The sequence below is a fragment of the Equus przewalskii genome, chromosome 2 (assembly GCF_037783145.1).
Source record: "Equus przewalskii isolate Varuska chromosome 2, EquPr2, whole genome shotgun sequence".
NCBI classification, from domain to species: Eukaryota; Metazoa; Chordata; class Mammalia; order Perissodactyla; family Equidae; genus Equus; species Equus przewalskii.
In genome coordinates, this window is record NC_091832.1 from 75,906,406 (window position 1) to 75,924,056 (window position 17,651).

The 17,651-nt window shown below is 37.5% G+C and overlaps 1 long non-coding RNA gene across 3 annotated transcripts in view; it reads left to right on the forward strand.

The window, feature by feature from the left end:
* The window catches only part of LOC139081778 (uncharacterized), a 59,132-nt gene that overhangs the window by 26,522 nt on the left and 14,959 nt on the right, over nucleotides 1–17,651 (forward strand). Inside the window, exons 5-6 of one of the 3 annotated variants that reach the window (XR_011537079.1) lie at nucleotides 1,743–1,815; nucleotides 9,292–11,103. This is a non-coding gene — a long non-coding RNA (uncharacterized lncRNA). Of the gene's footprint in view, nucleotides 1–1,742; nucleotides 1,816–9,291; nucleotides 11,104–17,651 lie in introns of those variants that run through there. The other 2 variants (XR_011537080.1, XR_011537078.1) reach the window with 2 other exon arrangements.

Consider the following 17,651-nt stretch of genomic DNA (forward strand, 5'->3'; position numbering starts at 1 on the left):
TTTGATAAGAATAATAATGCTAATAATAATAGCTAACATTTATTTGAATGTGCCGGGCACTGTTAGAAGCATTTTACATGCATTACCTTATTTGATCCTTCTAACAACTCTATGATGCTATTGTTATGCCCATTTTCTTGATGAAGAAACTGAAGCACAGAGCAATTATTTAATTGGTACTAGACCATGAAAATTAAGATCCAAAATGAATGGCACAAGAATTTAGTGCTACTGCACACAGAAGAGATTGTTTGAACAATAATATCATTATCTTCTCTGTCCCCACCCCAGGAAAACTTGCATGGTACCATACTACAGTCAACCAATGGTTCTCACAAGGGGCTGTTTTGCCTCCCATGGGATGTTTGGTTCCTTCTGGGGCTAAATTAATCTTTTAAAAAAGATAAATAGGGGGCTGGCCCGGTGGCGCAGTGGTTAAGTGTGCACGTTCCGCTTCGGTGGCTGGCGTTTGCTGTTTCAGATCCTGGGTGCTGACATGGCACTGCTTGGCACGCCATGCTGTGGTAGGCGTCCCACATATAAAGTAGAGGAAGATGGCCATGGATGTGAGCTCAGGGCCAGTCTTCCTCAGCAAAAAGAGGAGGACTGGCAGCAGTTAGCTCAGGGCTAATCTCCCTCAAAAAGAAAAAGATAAATGGTATACAAGGGTATATCTCAAAAAAATGTAAAAAAAGAAAAGGTAAAAATTACAAGGGTATATTCTTTAAGCATTATGATTTATACAGATAGATTGCTATCACCTACTTTGAAATTTTGAAAGGTGATAGACAAACCACACCTTCAGGTAAAGTCTTTAATTTTGTCACTTTCTCTGTGGAATAAACAGGCTGCAGTGAAGTTCCTGAGTATAGATAATGAATATATCTCACTCTGAGACGTGCCAATTGTGCAAAGAAGAATGTTCTTAGTTGTTATTATGTTAACCATAACTTTAGTCTTTCATGTGTTGATACGCATTTTTTACATATTACATGAAATAGAAACACACTGACAATGCAAAAAGGAGCAGAGTCAACAGTTTTTGTCTTTTCACTTTCTCTTGCATCATTATTCTTCATTTTATTCTACCCTTTATTGTTGTTACATCAGAAAGTGGGTGAAGTAAAGACAATGGGTTAAACAAAAATGAATCTCTTTTGTCTCTTTCTTGCAGCTCTGCTAAATTATATATTTTCCTGAGATGAGATAAATTGTGAAAAATGAAGTGTTGGGGTTTACTTTAGATTAGATCTTATTTTTTTCATTGTACTAAATCTGAGTTCTTAGCATTTGAAAGGTAGACATTGAACTGCCACAATTATGTAACTGTACATTTATGGCTACATTCACTAAGATTATTTGAAAAAAATTTCATGAGAAAGGCAAAATTAAACATCTACCTTAATTTTAACTTTTGTAAAAATAGTCAAATGATTATAGAAAAAGTTTCTTTTTATATACCATGTATTAAATACCTGGTATTTAATAAATACCAGGTAGGGACATAATATATATTGTACACACACACACACAATTTGGTTTTCAGAAAACCAAGTGTTATGAACTGTAATTTTTCTAAAAATACAATAAAATTAAAAAAATCCCTTTAAGAGGAAAATTTGCAGAATGAACTAGAAGTCATTGTACTTTTAGCACAGGAGTTCCTGCTTCTGCATATATCAGGTGTACATTTTTATCATCCTCAATTATCCAGGTGATGCTCTCCATTCTGTTTTATTCAGGTCGGTCAAACATATTGGATGTACTGAAAACAAAAGCAAAGAAGGAGCAACAAAAGTCCTTGTAATAAAAGAGGTATGAAGATAGATTCCATTATTGGAGTAGGCATTGTCTTAGTCCGTTTGTATTGTTATAACAAAATACCATAGACGGGGAGACTTAGATGACACATGCTTCTCACAGTTCTGGAGGCTGAGAAGTCCAAGATCAGGCACCAACAGATTTGCCCTCTGCTGAGAGCTCACTTCCTGGTGCATAGATGGCCCCTGTCTCACTGTGTCTCACATGGTGGAAGAGGTGAGGGAGCTCTCAGGCCTCTGTTAAAAGGCACTAATCTCCTTCATGAAGGCTCCACCCTCATGACCTAATCACCTCTCAGAGGCCCCATGCCCAAACACCATCACATTGGGTTGCAACACATTAATTTTGCAGGGACAAAAACGTTCAGCCTATAGCAGCATGTTTGAAGACCCTGGCACAGGGAAGGACTAGGAAAAGATAAAAATCTTCTTCTGAGCTCTCTGTCTTTTATCCTGACGTAGTCACCAAACTGCATTTCAGACAACAGAATTGCAGCGGAAACAAACATCTACAGCAGTGGTTAAGTAAACCTGGGGGCCTGATTGAATCATCTGGGAAGCTTTAAGAGATACCGGTGCCTGGGCCCTGTACCCAGTTATTTGAATTTAATTTATCTGGGGTAGAGTCCAGGTATCAATATTTTTAAAAAGCCCCCTAGGTGATCCAAGGTTCAGTGATGTTCGAGTCTCCCTGGTCCACAGCTATGGAGATAATGAGATAGAATCCAAGCCAGGAAAGACAGCTGCATGGGTCCAGACAAGTAGGCAGAGAGAAAACATGGATCAAAAACCAGGCAGATGTCCTGAGAGGCAGATACTTAATCATTTCTGACCAGCGCCCTTGATCCATCAGTCTCCTTTGCTTAGTTGTGAATCTGAGTCATGAAGGTCTGTGGATTTCTTTTTCTTTTCCTTTTTTTTGTTTTTTTTTTTGTGAGAAAGATTGGCCCTGAGCTAACATCTGTGCTTATCTTCCTCTATTTTATGTGGGATGCCACCACAGCATGGCTTGATGAGTCGTGTGTATGTCCGTGCTCAAGATCCAAACTGGCAAATCCCAGCTGCTAAAGCTGAGTGTACGAGAACATAACTACTACACCACCGGGCTGGCCCCAGTCTGTGGATTTCTTACCAGTTAGTGAGGAACTATAGAAAAAATATAAAATTACTAGATTTATTTTTAAAGGGATGAAAATACACTGATATTTTTAAAATGTAACTTATCATAAGCTAAATGAAATATCAGTTCTGGATTTTTTTTAGATAATAAAGTATTTTTTCCTTTTGGCTCTTTAAAGTTAAAAATTTTTTTAAAGTAATGCATGCTCATTATTTATAATGAAAGTTTATATTAAAAAAAAAAGTTTACCCCTTGGCGTAACCCTGCCTGTCCTTCAGTCTCAGTGTCCAAAAGCAACAATTTTCAGCTCCTTTAGCTGTTTCTTCTGGTGTTTATTTCCATATTTCTCAATAGTATGTGCCTACCATTATTTTTATTGATCAGTTTTAGACTTCTTCAACTTCCTGTTTCGGCAGAGGAGGATTCAGCTGGGTGAGTGCACCCTCCCCATTCTCGTGATGTAGCTACAGCAGCACATCTTTCGTTCCAGTTCTGGACGCTCAGTTCTTTAGTTGCCTCACCCTCAGGGTCCCTGCTGCTTGGGGCGCTGGTCAGGGTTGACTTAAATATCTGCCTCTCAGGAATCCAACAAGCCCCCTTTCCCATGCCCACAGGGATCATTCGGAGACAAGCAGCTTTTTCTCATAAATGCTTAAAACAAAAAAAGGTTGAATAACTCTTCTTTCACTGCACAATGGAAATATTAAACACTTAAAAAAAATGCTCTCCTTAAGCTTTCATTTTTGGATACATTCCCACTCCCCGTGCACCCACCCCCAACCATTCTGAAGGGGGCTACCTTCTATGCCTCAAAAGTGACTTACTATTCTTGGCATCAGCCTCCAATTATTCCAAAATGCCCATAATCCTTCGGGGTGAGGCCACCTCCAGTGATTCCCAGGAGAATATCTGACACACTTCTAGCTAGAGAAGAGAAAAAGACAAAAATAAAACCCAAGTTTTATTTGTAGCTGGGCGTCTCACCACAACAGTAGATGACTTTCCTGGGTGAATATTAAAAGAGTACCCTTCATTTACAGCTACAGGTTCAGACAGGCTTGTTAAAAAACTAGTTTCATTACTTCATAGAAACGCCTCTGTGCACTTTCCACACAGGCTTATGTAAGTGCAGAGCTGAGCAAAAGTTAATTAAGGTGATCAAACTATAAAAAATTCAGTGTGTTCGGCATCAAGAAACATGAATTTTTTAATTTAGAATATCTCCTTCTGTAGAGATGAGCTTGATTTGTTTCTCTGCTTGGACTACAGGTGCCTTCTCCTCTTCTCCTCCAGAACATTTTATTTTTCAATAATCTAAAGCTGTGTGTCATATTCTGGGTATGTGGTCCCAGGCTTTTCTTAGGAGCATAGCCAATAGCACTCAGGGATAGAGTGCCACCTAGACCAGGAGAGACACCTGTGCCTTCTCTGATGTGGCTGCTGCTGATTGAGTGTACTCCCTCTTGGCATTGCCTATTCAGACTTCAATAGCTTAATCTTCACCATGACAAGCATGGAAATTGGAATTAATTTGAATAAAGCTAATTCTCTCCTTTATGCCAGAGGACACACACTCCTCTTTTGCAAGGTGTGCGAGCATCCTTTGTCCTTATTTCCCCTCCACTGCCTTCTTCATCTCTCACACAGCAACCACCTCCACAGTGGATGGAAATCTGGTATGGCAATGTCTTTCTAAGTCCTCCCAGGCAGAGCTAATTGTTCCATTCTTTTTTGTTTTTATGACATTTTGTCCAAATCTCTGTAATAGCTCTTTTTAATACCACATTGTAATTTATTTCCTTACTTTCCCATTCCTCTAGACACTTGAGGTAAATGACCATTTCTTAAATGATTTTGTGTTCACTGTACCTAAGTCGGTGTCCGAGTAAAACAGAACCTAAAATAAGTGTTCATGGAACAAATGAACAAAAGAATTCTAAGATGGAGGCATTGGGAACATTCTATGATTTATACCACTCCTTCACGGACTATATTGTTTGACCTACATTACATTTCGGGAGAGAGTAACTATCTGTGACTAAAAATAGCCACAGACTATCAGAGGGCTCAAGCCAGTGTTCAGCAATGTTTTTGAGGAATATTGTTCTTCCAGGGACCCAAGGCCCTTTTTCTGCAATTCAGAGGCTGAGAGAACAGAGTAATTGTGTAGGTATCTGCTCCTCTTTGCACTGGCAACATAGGAGACATCCTTTTCTTTGTATTTCCAATGACGTTCATCAGAGAAGTGAGGGAATTATCTTTTCCAGATTTGCCCTTGGCAACTAACCAAGTGAAACTTTTTTGCAGGGACAGAGCAAAAGGAAACAATAGATAGATACGGCTGGTTATAATAAGAAGAAAAGAGGATGTTTTCCAAATAGCCCATAAAATTTAGAGGATACATACTCCTCTACAGCCATCCAGCCTGAAAATTGAATAGTATTGAAAGTATTGATTTGTATAAATCAATATAAATATAATATAAATTTGTATAAGTAAAATGGCAGGTGGAAACTGGAAGCTGGGGTACCTTATACACACTGGGCATGTGAATTACAGTCATGCCTCGCTTAACAAAGGGGATATGTTCTGAGAAATGCATCTTTAGGTGATTTTGTCATTGTGTGAACATCATAGAGTGTACTTGCACAAACCTAGATGGTATAGCCTACCATACACCTAGGCTATATGGTTTAGCCTAATGCTTCTGGGCTAAAAACCTAAATGGCATGTTACTGTACTGAATGCTGTAGGCAACTGTAACACAGTGGTAGGTATTTGTGTATTTAGACATATCTAAACATAGAACAGGTACAGTAAAAATATGGTATAAAGAAACTAAAAACTGGTACACCTGTATAGGGCACTTACCATAATGGAGCTTGCAGGACTGGAAGTTGCTCTGGGTGAGTCAGCGAGTGAGTGGTGAGTGACTGTGAAGGCCCAGGACATTACTGTATGCTACTGTAGACCTCATAAACACTGTACTCTTAGGCTACACTAAATTTATAAAAAGTTTTTTTCTCCAATAATAAATTAACTTTAGCTGACTGTAACTGATACTTCATGAACTTTTTCATTTTTTTAAACTTTTTGACTCTTTTGGAATAACATTTAGCTTAAAACACAAACACATCATACGGTTGTACAAAAATATTTTCTTTCTTTCTATCTTTATTCTATAAGCTTTTGTCTATTTTTAAAATTTAAAATTCTTTTTAGTTTTTAAGCTTTTTTGTTAAAAACTGAAACGCAAACACACACGTTAGCCTAGGCCTACACAGGGTCAGGATCATCAATATCACTGTCTTCCACCTCCGTATCCTGTGTCACTGGAAAGTCTTCAGGGGCAATACTACACATGGAGCTGTCATCCCCTATGGATAACAATATCTTCTTCTGGAATATCTCTTGAAGGACATGTTTGAGGCTCTTTAGAAAGTGTCAGTCTTTTCAGAAATGTGTCTACAGTGCTTTGCTTGGTTTGTTTTTTTTTCCTCATAGGTTTGCTTTTAAGCAGACAATGCACCATGAACAATCCTCTCCATTAATGAAAAGCTTTTGGTGTTAGGGTCCATGTTTTCAAACTTTGTAAGGATCTTGTTAAGTCTGAAAAAGCTTATGCTAAACCCTTCACTGTGAATTTCCTTGGAGGTTCTTCTTCTCCTCCTGCAGTTTCCTTTTCCTTGCCTCTTCTTCAGCTGTGCATTCCTATGCCAGTTTCAACAACTCCTCCCTATCATTTCCCCAGGAACCACCTCTAGGAGCTCCTCAATATCGTCCTCCTGCACTCAGGTTAGAGATGTTTGTCGTCTCAACCACAGCCTTGCTGATGTTTTGCACCGTCCTCATCCTTGGCAAATCCTTTGAAGTGATGGACAAACCTCTTGGGAATCTTCTTCCAGGTGCCATTCACACCTGCCTTGGTGACATCACCCCAAGCCCAAGCAAGGTTATTGATGCACTCATAGATGTTGTAATCCTTCCAGAATTGCATCAGTGTCTTCTCAGTGTCTTCCTCAGTTGCGGCAATAACTTGGGCAAAGGCCTCCTCAGATAGCAGGCTTTAAAAGCTGCTATAACTCCTTGGCCCATTGGTTGGATCAAAGAGCTGGTGTTTGGAGGTAGAAACACCATTTTGATATTAGGATGAAGATCACAAATAAAAGGAGGATGTCTGAGAGCATTATCAACAATAAGCGAAATCTTGAAAGGTTTGTTATTCTCCAAACAGTACTTCTCCATTTCACTGGCATATCAATTCAGAAGGACATCATGAAAGAGATGCTGGGTCATCCATGACTTCTCCTTGCTCCTGTAGTACCCTGGCAGGGTGTCCTTACTGATATTCTTGAAGGTCCTTGGGTTCTCACTGTGCCAGATCAAAAAGGGTTTCAATGTATAGCCTGCAACATTCACTGAAGCAAGACTGGTTATCTTGTCCTTAAAAGCCTTGGAATCTGGCATTGATTGGCCTCCTTATGGATGAAAGTTCTTTCAGGCATCTGTTTCCAGAATAGGGAGATTTCATGCATATTGAATATTTGTTTTGGCAAGTAATTTTCCTCCACAATTAGCTTATCTAGAGTTTCCAAAAATTGTTCAGCTCCTTCACATCAGCACTCACAGACACACCACTCACTTTCACATTATCTAATGAATAAAAATTCTTTTTTTTGACATTGCATATTTTTAATTTAATTTTTTTTCCAGTGGTGACTTTTTTAATAGACATTTTTTTAGAGCAGTTTTAGACTTACAGCAAAACTGAGCGGAAGGTACAAAGAGTTCCTTTGTACCTCCTGGTACCCCTCATACCGCATCACAGCCTCCCCCACTATCAACATTCATATCTTTAGACTGTCTACATTAATTATTGATGTGATTTAATTTATTTTATTCTACTTTCTTTCTTTATTTCTTTTTTTTTTGCTGAGGAAGAGTCACCCTGAGCTAACATTCATTGCCAATCTTCCTCTGTTTTGTATGTGAGCCACCACCACAGCACGGCCACTGATAGAGTGGCATAGGTCTGTGCCTGTGAACCAAACCCAGGCTGCTGAAGTACACCTCCTGATCTTAACCACTAGGCCACAGAGGCTGGCCCATTTTATTTTATTTTTTAATTGATTATTTAATTTTTTATTGAAGTAACATTGATTTATAACATTATGTAGATTTCAGATCTGAACAGACATTTTTTCCAAAGAAGGTATACACATGGCAAACAGGCACATGAAAAGATGTTCAATATCACTAATTATCAGGGAAATGCAAATCAAAACTACAACGAGATATCACCTCACACTCATCAGAATGGCTATAATTAACAAGACAAGAAATAACAAGTGTTGGAGAGGATGTGGAGAGAAGGGAACCCTCATACACTGCTGGTGGGCATATAAACTGGTCCGTCCACTAAGGAAAACAGTATGGAGATTCCTCAAAAAAATTTAAGAATAGAGCTACCATATGATCCAGCTGTTCCACTGCTGGGTATTTATCCAAAGAACTTGAAAAAATGAATGCATAAAGATATATGCATCCTCATGTTCATTGCAGCTCTATTCACAATAGCCAAGACTTGGAAACAACCTAAGTGTCCCCAAGAGATGAATGGATAAAGATGTGGAATATATACACACACAATGGAATACTACTTAGTTATAAAAAAAAGATGAAACCTTGCCATTTGCAACAACATAGATGGACCTTGAGAGCATTATGCTTAGTGAAATAAGTCAGATGGAGATAGTCAAATACTGTATGATCTCACTCATAAGTAGAAGGTAAAGACAACAATAACAAACAAACACACAGATACAGAAATTAGATGGATGGCTACCAGAGGGGAAGAGGGAGGGAGGAGGGCAAAAGAGGTGACAGGGCACATGTATATGGTGATGGATGGTAATTGGTCTTTGGGTGGTGAACATAATGTAGTCCACATAGAAATTGAAGTATAATGACGAATAACAATTCTTGAATCATTTAAACCACCCAGACATAGCAGTAAAATCAACATCATAGTTGGGTCCAGCCTTTTCTTTCAATATTGCAAACGAAGTTTGCTTTAGCCGTAATTGTCATGGTGCTGAGAGGGACAGTAGCAAGTGTCAGGTCTTCAATCCAGGTCATTAGAAGTTTCTCCGTGTTTGATATAGGCCCTTCTCAAATTTTTCTTAGTCTAGTTGCCTTCAGTGAAGCAGATTCTTTAACAGCTTTCATCACTTTGTTCTTTCTCTTCAAGATTGTAGCTTTGGTGGGATGGGACATGCCTGACTGGTGAGCAATAACCATCATTGATTTTCTACCTGTGTAGTCCTTAATCACTTTTAATTTTGTTTCCAGGTTAATCACTTTATGTGGCCTCTTACTGGACAACATTAACAGTGGATTTTATATGCTTAGGGGTCATGATGAAGAAAACAACATGAGACTAAATCAAGCACAGGAGAAAATGATGCAATCAAGACACACGGTAAACATGAGATGTATGAGGCTGCTGCTGGTATAACACAGCATACTATTTTACAGTAAACTTTTTTTATATGTAGAAAGAATGCACTAAAATAATGATAAAAAAGTATAGTACAGTAAACACATAAACCAGTAAAGTAGCCATTTATTATCGTCATCAAGTATAATGTACTGTACATAATTGAATGTGCTATACTTTTACACAACTAGCAGTGCTGTAGGTTTGTTTACACCAGCATCACCACAAACACAGCAGTAATGCTTTGCGCTATGATGTTAGGATGGCTATGACGTCACTAGGTGATAGGAAAATTTCAGCTCTATTATAATCTTATGGAACCACACTTGTATATGTGGTCCGTCATTGACCAAAACATCATTTTACAGTGCATGATTGTACTAGTTTTTAGATTCTTTGCAACTAATATTTGTTTTATTGTTTAACCATCTGTATTAGTTTCCTAGACCTGCTCTAACAAAATAGCACAAATTTGGTGGCAGCAAAAATTTATTCTTTCACCGTTTTGGAGGTCAGAAGTCCCAAATTAAAGTGTTGGCAGGATTGATTCCTTCTGGAGGCTCGGAAGTAGAATGTATTCCCCACCTTCCGGCAGCTTCTGGCAATCCTTGATATCTCTTGGCTTGTAGACTCATCACGCCCAGCTCTGCTCCATGTTCAAGTCAGCTTTCTCTCTGTGTGTTTGTGTCTCAACTCTCCCTCTCCTTTTCCTTATAAGGACACCGGTCACTGGATTTAGGGCCCGCTCTAAATCCAGGATGTCATTTTGAGACCTTTAACTTCATCAAATCTGCGAAGACTCTATTTCCAAATAAGGTCACATTCACAGATACCAGGGTTAGGAGCCGGACATATCTTTTGGGGAGACACAATTCAACTCACTACATCATCTATGGCTTTTAAAAATTTCTGCATTATATGAGAAAGCACATGTTAGATTTTATATATGTTAAGGATATGATTACAGAAGCAAAGTGAGAAGTTGATACAATTGTCTAGAAAATTCCAGAAAAATGCTCAATTTTGATTCATGTGGCTGAATATTTTAGGCCAAACATAATTTGAAAATCTGCATGATGCTCTTGGAAGATTCTTTTAGTCTTAAGAGATATGGAGTTGAGAAAAAGATAACATAATAACTAGGAGTAGGGTACACATCATTAGAGAACAGAAAGACAAGGCTTTTCAGGCTCAAAAACATTCTGAAATTCTGGTGATATGTGAAAATGACTTGCAATGCTGCAAAATTACATGACCATGGATGTACTTTTTATTTGTTACAGTCTAGAATTTGTGCTTTTATCTGTAATTCAAATATTAATGGCAGTTAGTTGGTTAACATTTATTGAACTCTAGATCTTCAATTATGAGAGGATCAATAGAAGTCTTTTGCTCTTCTTTACCAGCTTCTGTTGGTCAGCGATGTTTATGTGATTGAGTAAGGTTTTGATGGCTTTGGTGTCAATTCCTTTTGACCATTTATTTGGCCTTTGATGGATCAGTATAGTGAATTTTCAATAACAATGGAGAATTGGATTTTCATTTTCTTAAACATAGCACTCTAATTTATGATACTTCTTCCAAACAGTGAATGACTTAATGAATTCTTCTAAAACACGCTTTGCTTGGTTATGGAATAAATAAAGCAAATGTGTTTAACAAAATATACAGTTGAGTTCTCATGATTAAAAAGTGTTAGTTAAGGAAATTCTACAATAATGAGTCATTGTCTGAATAATTTGTTTTTATGACAGCGAAGAATAAGAAACCTTTTAAAATATTAAAGACCAAGGCAGTAAAAAGATCATGTTAAGCAGTTTTCGCCCTTTTTATTAACCAAAACACATGGAATATATAGCGCATTGTTAAAAAAAATCCGTGGTGCATTTGATGTCTTGGGTTTCTTAACTCATCTGGTCAATTTTGTACCAGAAAAGATTAGAAAAAGTGAATTCAGAGAAAATGGAGTTGGAACAAATGTGTAGAGAAAGAAGGTAGAATCATTGGGGTGAGTATAAACAGAAAGATGGAGGGATTTGTGTTTGTGTGTGTAGGAAATGGATCATTGAATTGATTGTTGGCTAGAGATAAAAGTATAAATATCCTACCTTCTTACTGTTTCATTTTTTCTCCTCTCCAGCTTTTAACACATTCTGAAAAGTGTTCATATTAATTATTGAAAGCAATATTTATGTGATTAGACTGAATTAAATGTTATAATAATATGGCTAAATGGTATGGTAAGATTCAACTTTAGCAGAAAAGAGGTAAATTCTCTCATTACTTTTAAATATCTGGTTTGGAGAGGGAAAGACTACAGGAAAATGCAGTTCTACTGTATCAGGAAAGATTGGTGTAAGGAACACGAAAAATGATATCTCCCTAGCAGTTCTTCTTTACTGCATGTAGGCAAAGGAATGTGTAATGAAGGGGACTGAAAACTCCATCTTTGTATTCGCACCTACACTTTTTCTCCATTAGGCAAGAACAAGTCCAAATAACTCTTGGTTAGGTTTCCAAAGAAGAGGTAAGATATAAAAAGGAAGCTTCGTTTATTAAGAAGTTGAATAGCGGCCAGCCCGGTGGTGCAGTGGTTAAGTGTGCACCTTCTGCTTTGGTGGCCCAGGGTTCGCCAGTTCAGATCCTGGGTGTGGACAAGGCACTGCTCAGCAAGCCATTCTGTGGCAGGCGTCCCACATATAAAGCAGAGGAAGATGGGCATGGACGTTAGTTCAGGGCCAGCCTTCCTCAGCAAAAAGAGGAGGATTGGCAGCAGATGTTAGCTCAGGGCTAATCTTCCTCAAAAAAAAAAAAAGTAGAATAAAGGGAACACAATTCTTTGTCATTACCATGGTGATTTATGATATAGAAACCAAAGAGCCCTAAGTTAAGCCAATTCTAGAAAGTGGAAAGAATTAGGAGGTTGGGCTCTAGTCCAACAACAGCTTTCCCCAGTTCAGTGGGTGAATGCTGGCAAACTACCACATTTTTCTGAACCTCAGTTACCTCCTCAGTAAAATGAGGGGACTGCTGCAGATGAGAATATCATAATGTATGGCTGAATGAAAAGTACTAATAAAGTCAAAATTGTGCACTTAATTTGACCTTTAAGTAGAATAGTGATATCATTAATGTTTTTAAATTACATTTAGGTTTTTGGAGATATTATCCATTGTTTACAATGTGCTTGTGTAAGAGAAGATGAATTACCCAAAACTTATCACCATTGTTGGGAAAACAGCTAAAACTTCATGGTTCTCCTATTTAAGGAAAAATTGATATATTTGACTACTTAACTATAAACAAAGTAAAAGAAAAATCACAAATGTTGAAAAACTATTTGCATCTTATATATTTCTTATATATAACAAAGGTACTAAAAACAGGAAAGAGAAAGACCAATGGTGACAGAAAAATGGGCAAAAGATATGAGAGGCTGTTCACAAGAAGTGAAAATGGAATTTAATTGTCCTCAAAGATATTTAAAGATGCTCAAACTCACTTATAATAGAAGAAACACAAATTAAAACTGTATAGAGATACTATTCTCACCTATCGGATTGGCAACAATCCAAATGTTTGGCATTATATTCTGTTGGCAAGGTTATTATGAAACAGGCACTCTCGTATAGTGCTTGTGGGAATCCAAAATTGTTATATACCCTAGGAAAAGAAATTTGGCAATATTTTTCCAAATTACATATTCGTTTACTCTTTGATCCAGCATTCCAGCTTCTAGGAATATAATCCAAGAATACACTATCATAAATAGAAATGACATCAGCCAAAGATTATTCATTGTATTCGTGTATATAATATGTGTTGTATATGTATAATACAGTAAAGAATTACACATATATAATTACATATATACATAAATATATATAAATGCAATTACCTATTTATGTAATAGTAGAGAAAAAATAAAACACAGTCCAAATGGTATGGTACACCTCACAGTGGAATACTAGGTAGACATATAAAGGAATAAGGAAAATTCTCTACACACCAATATGATGTTATGTCCAATGTATTGTTAAATGAATAAAGGAAGGTGTAGAATGATATATATATGTGTGTGTGTATATATATATATATGATATGTCACCTTTTGTGCAGGAAAGGATGTGTGTGTATATTTGATTATTTGCAAAAGGAAATACTGAAAGGATAAGCTAAAATTAGCATAAATGGCCTATAGGGAGGGATGGAACACAGTAGATTAGGGAGAGTATGGAAATAAGACTTCTTTAACATATTTAGTTATACAGTTATTCAGGATTGTGTAAGTATGTACACATTCACAAAATAAATATTAAAAAAACAATATTTAAAAATTGAAAAAACACTAAAATAAATGTCTGAATGAATTGCAAGTTGTAGAAAAAACTGTTCAAATAAAAGGATTATTTCAAGTGACTTCAGAGCTTATTATTTTGATTATACATACAAAGTATATTCTATAGACATATGTTCTAAGGTCATATATTTTAAAGACACATAGAGATGCAAGTAATTCTTAAACTTCATTCTGTAGACTTACTGTTAGTACTAATATTGGTAGAATTATTTAAAATAATTATAGGTGCCGGCCCGGTGGTGCAGTGGTTAAGTGCACAAGTTCCACTTCTCAGCAGCCCTGGGGTTTGCTGATTCAGATCCTGGGTGTGGACATGGCACCGCTTGGCATGCCATGCTGTGGTAGTCGTCCCACATATAAAGTAGAGGAAGATGGGCATGGATGTTAGCTCAGGGCCAGGCTTCCTCAGCAAAAAGAGAAGGATTGGCAGTAGTTAGCTCAGGGCTAATCTTCCCCCGCCCCAAAAAAAATTAAAACTTTAAAAAAAATAATAAATAAAAATAAAATAAAATAAAATAATTATATAGAGTGACATCTACATCATCGTGGAGTGAGTTATTCCCTTAGTCTCTCCCCTTTAGGTTACAACTAAATGGACATTCATTAACCAAGAGGATTCCCTGCACAGCACCACAGGGCTTCTGAGAGATCATTGCAGCTATACACCAGAAGGTGAGTTGACTAGATCCCTAGGAGGCAATGGAAATAGGTGAGCACACTCCTCCCCCTTCCCAGTGGCAGTGAGCCAGGCCACAGATCCTCACACAGTGGCTGGTGTGACAGTCAGAGGACGCAGGGACAGCCCAGCCTGTGCCAAGGCTTTAGAGTTGCAGCCCAGCCTGTGGGAGCACCAATTGTGCCACTGCAGCCTCGCTGGTGGGAATTCTCTACACTGAATGATGGTGGCTCAGCCCCTGAGGAGACACAATCCACTGAGCACAGCAGCCAGCAGGATCTACTGAGTGGCAGCTAAGCCCCCATGTAGCCTGCCTAGCATGAAGCTGCTCAGCTGGTCCCCTGCTGAGCACAGAGTCCCACCTATGGTGCCCAAACTGCCTGCCCAGTGCAGAGGCCCTGCCCACATGATTACAACCTGCAGAGTGGCTGTCTGTCCAAACACAGAGTAGCTCAACCCACACAACTTCCAGCAGACAGGGTAAGATCAGAAAACACAGCTCCTACTCCCCCCGCTAGCAGGAGCATGTAGCATCTGCAGCTTGATACTATCACGAACATGACGGCAAAGGATCAATTTGTCAAACACCCTGAAGAACTATACTAACACTTCAGAGCAGAAGGAAAATGACAAGTCTCTAGAAACCAATCATAAAATCACAGAAACTTACACTCTAAATGGCAGAGAATTCAAACAGTTGTCATAAAGAATCTCAAAGAGTTACAAGAAAGCTTAGAAAGACAGCCAGTGAGCTCAGGAATAAAATTAATGAGCAGAAGGAATATTTCACCAAAGAGATTGAGACTCCAAAAAAACAAAACAAAACAAAACTTTGGATGTGGAAAACACAATTAATGAAATAAAAAATAAAAAAATAGAGCTAATCTTACGGAGGAAAAAATTAGGGAATTAGAGGACAGCACTATAGAAATGCTACAGGTGGAGGAGGAGAAAAACCAAGATTTTTAAAAAATGAAGAAACTCTTCAAGAAATATCCAACTCCATTAGGAAAAGCAATATAAGGATTATAGGTATTCCAGAGGAAGAAGGGTGGGAGAAAGGAGCAGAGAGCCCGTTTAAAAAAATAATAGCTTAGAACTTCCCAAACTTGGGGAAAGAACTGGACTTACAAGTACATGAAGCCAATAGAACTCCTATTTACATCAATGCAAAAAGACCCTCTCCAAGGCATATAAAATTAAAACTGGCAAAAGTGAGTGATAAAGCAAAAATATTAAGGGCAGCAAGGCAAAAGAAAAAAACCTATAAAGACACTTCTATCAAGCTTTCAGTGGATTTCTCAGCAGAAAACTTACAGGTTAGGAGAGAATGGAATGATATATTCAAAATACTGAAAGACAAAAACTTTCAGCCAAGAATACTCTATCCAGTGAAACTATCCTTCAGATACAATGGAGAAATAAGAGCTTTCCTAGATAAACAAAACCTGAGGGAGTTCATTGCACTAGACTTCCCTTACAAGAAATTATGAAGGAAGCCTTCCTACCTGAAACAAAAAGGCAAAGATTTACAAAGCTTTAAGCAAGGAGGTAAATAGACAAAAATCAGAAAATTGCAGTTCTTCATCAGAAGAGGTTAGCAAACAATTATAACATAAAAGATAAAGGGAAGGAGCATCAAAAATAACTATAAACACTTCAATTAACAACACATAACTCACAACACAAAAAGAATAACTTATGACGATGATAAATCAGAGGGGGAAGAGGAAAGGAATGGAACCTTCTTAGGCTAATGGAGACAAGAGGTTATCAGAAAATGGATTATCACATCTATCAGGTCTTTTATACAAAACTCATGGTAACCACTAAGCAAATAATCAGAATAGAGCCAGAAATCATAAATAAAGAGAAAACTGAGAAAACTATCACAGAAAACCACCAAACTGAAATGACAGTCAGAAATACAAGGGAAGGCAAACAATGGAAACATACAACAACTGGAAGAGTTGTCATAAAGAGATAAAATGGCAGTATTAAGCTCTCATAGATCAATAATCACTCTAAATGTAAATGGGTTGAATTCTCCAATCAAAAGACACAGCGTAGCTGGGTGGATTGAAAAACAGGACGCAACAATATGCTGACTCCAGGAAACACATCTCAGCTCTGAGGACAAACATAAGCTTAAAGTGAAGAGATAGAAGATGATACTCCAAGCAACTGGCAAGAAAAAGAAAGCATATTTATATCAGACACACCAGACTTCAAGATGAAATAGACAATGAGAGACAAAGAGGATCAGTATGTAATGATAAAAGGGACATTCCACCAAGAGGACATGACAATTATGAATATATATGCACCTAACACAGGAGCACCAAAGTGTATAAGGCGACTGTCAACAGACCTAAAGGGAGAAACTGACAGCAACACAATAAAAGTAAGGGACCTCAACAGCCCAATTGCATCAACGGATAGATCATCAAGACAGAAATCAACAGGGAAACAGTGGCCTTAAATGAAACATTAGAGCAGATGGACTTAACACACATATGTAGAACATTCCATTCAAAAACAGTAGAAAACACATCCTTCTCAAGTGCACAGGGATAATTGTCAAAGATAGATCATATGTTGGGAAACAAGGCAAGCCTCAATAAATTTAAGATTGATGTCATCTCAAGCATCTTTTCTGACCACAATGCTATAAAACTAGAAATAAACTACAAGAAAAAAGCTGGGAGAGTCACAAATATGTGGAGACTAAACAACATGGTCCTGAACACCCACTGGTTAAATGAAGAAACCAAAGGAGAAATAAAAAAAATACTTAGAGACAAAGGAAAATGAAAATACAACATACCAACTCTGATAGGATGAAAGAAAAGTGGTTATAAGAGGGAAATTCATAGTAATACAGCCCTATCCCAACAAACAAACAAAAAATCTGAAATAAGTAATCAAACTACACCTGATAGAATTAGAAAAAGAAAAACAAACAAAGCCCAAAGTCAGTTGAAGGAGGGAAAAAATAAAAATTAGAGCAGAAATAAATAAAATAGAGACTGAAAAAAAAAAAACAATAGAAAGGATCAAGGAAACTAAGAGTTGGTTCTTTGAGAAGATAAACAAAATTGAAAAACCCTTAGCCAGACTTAGTAAGAAAAAAAGAGAGAAGGTTCAAATAAATAAAATGAATAAAATTAGAAATG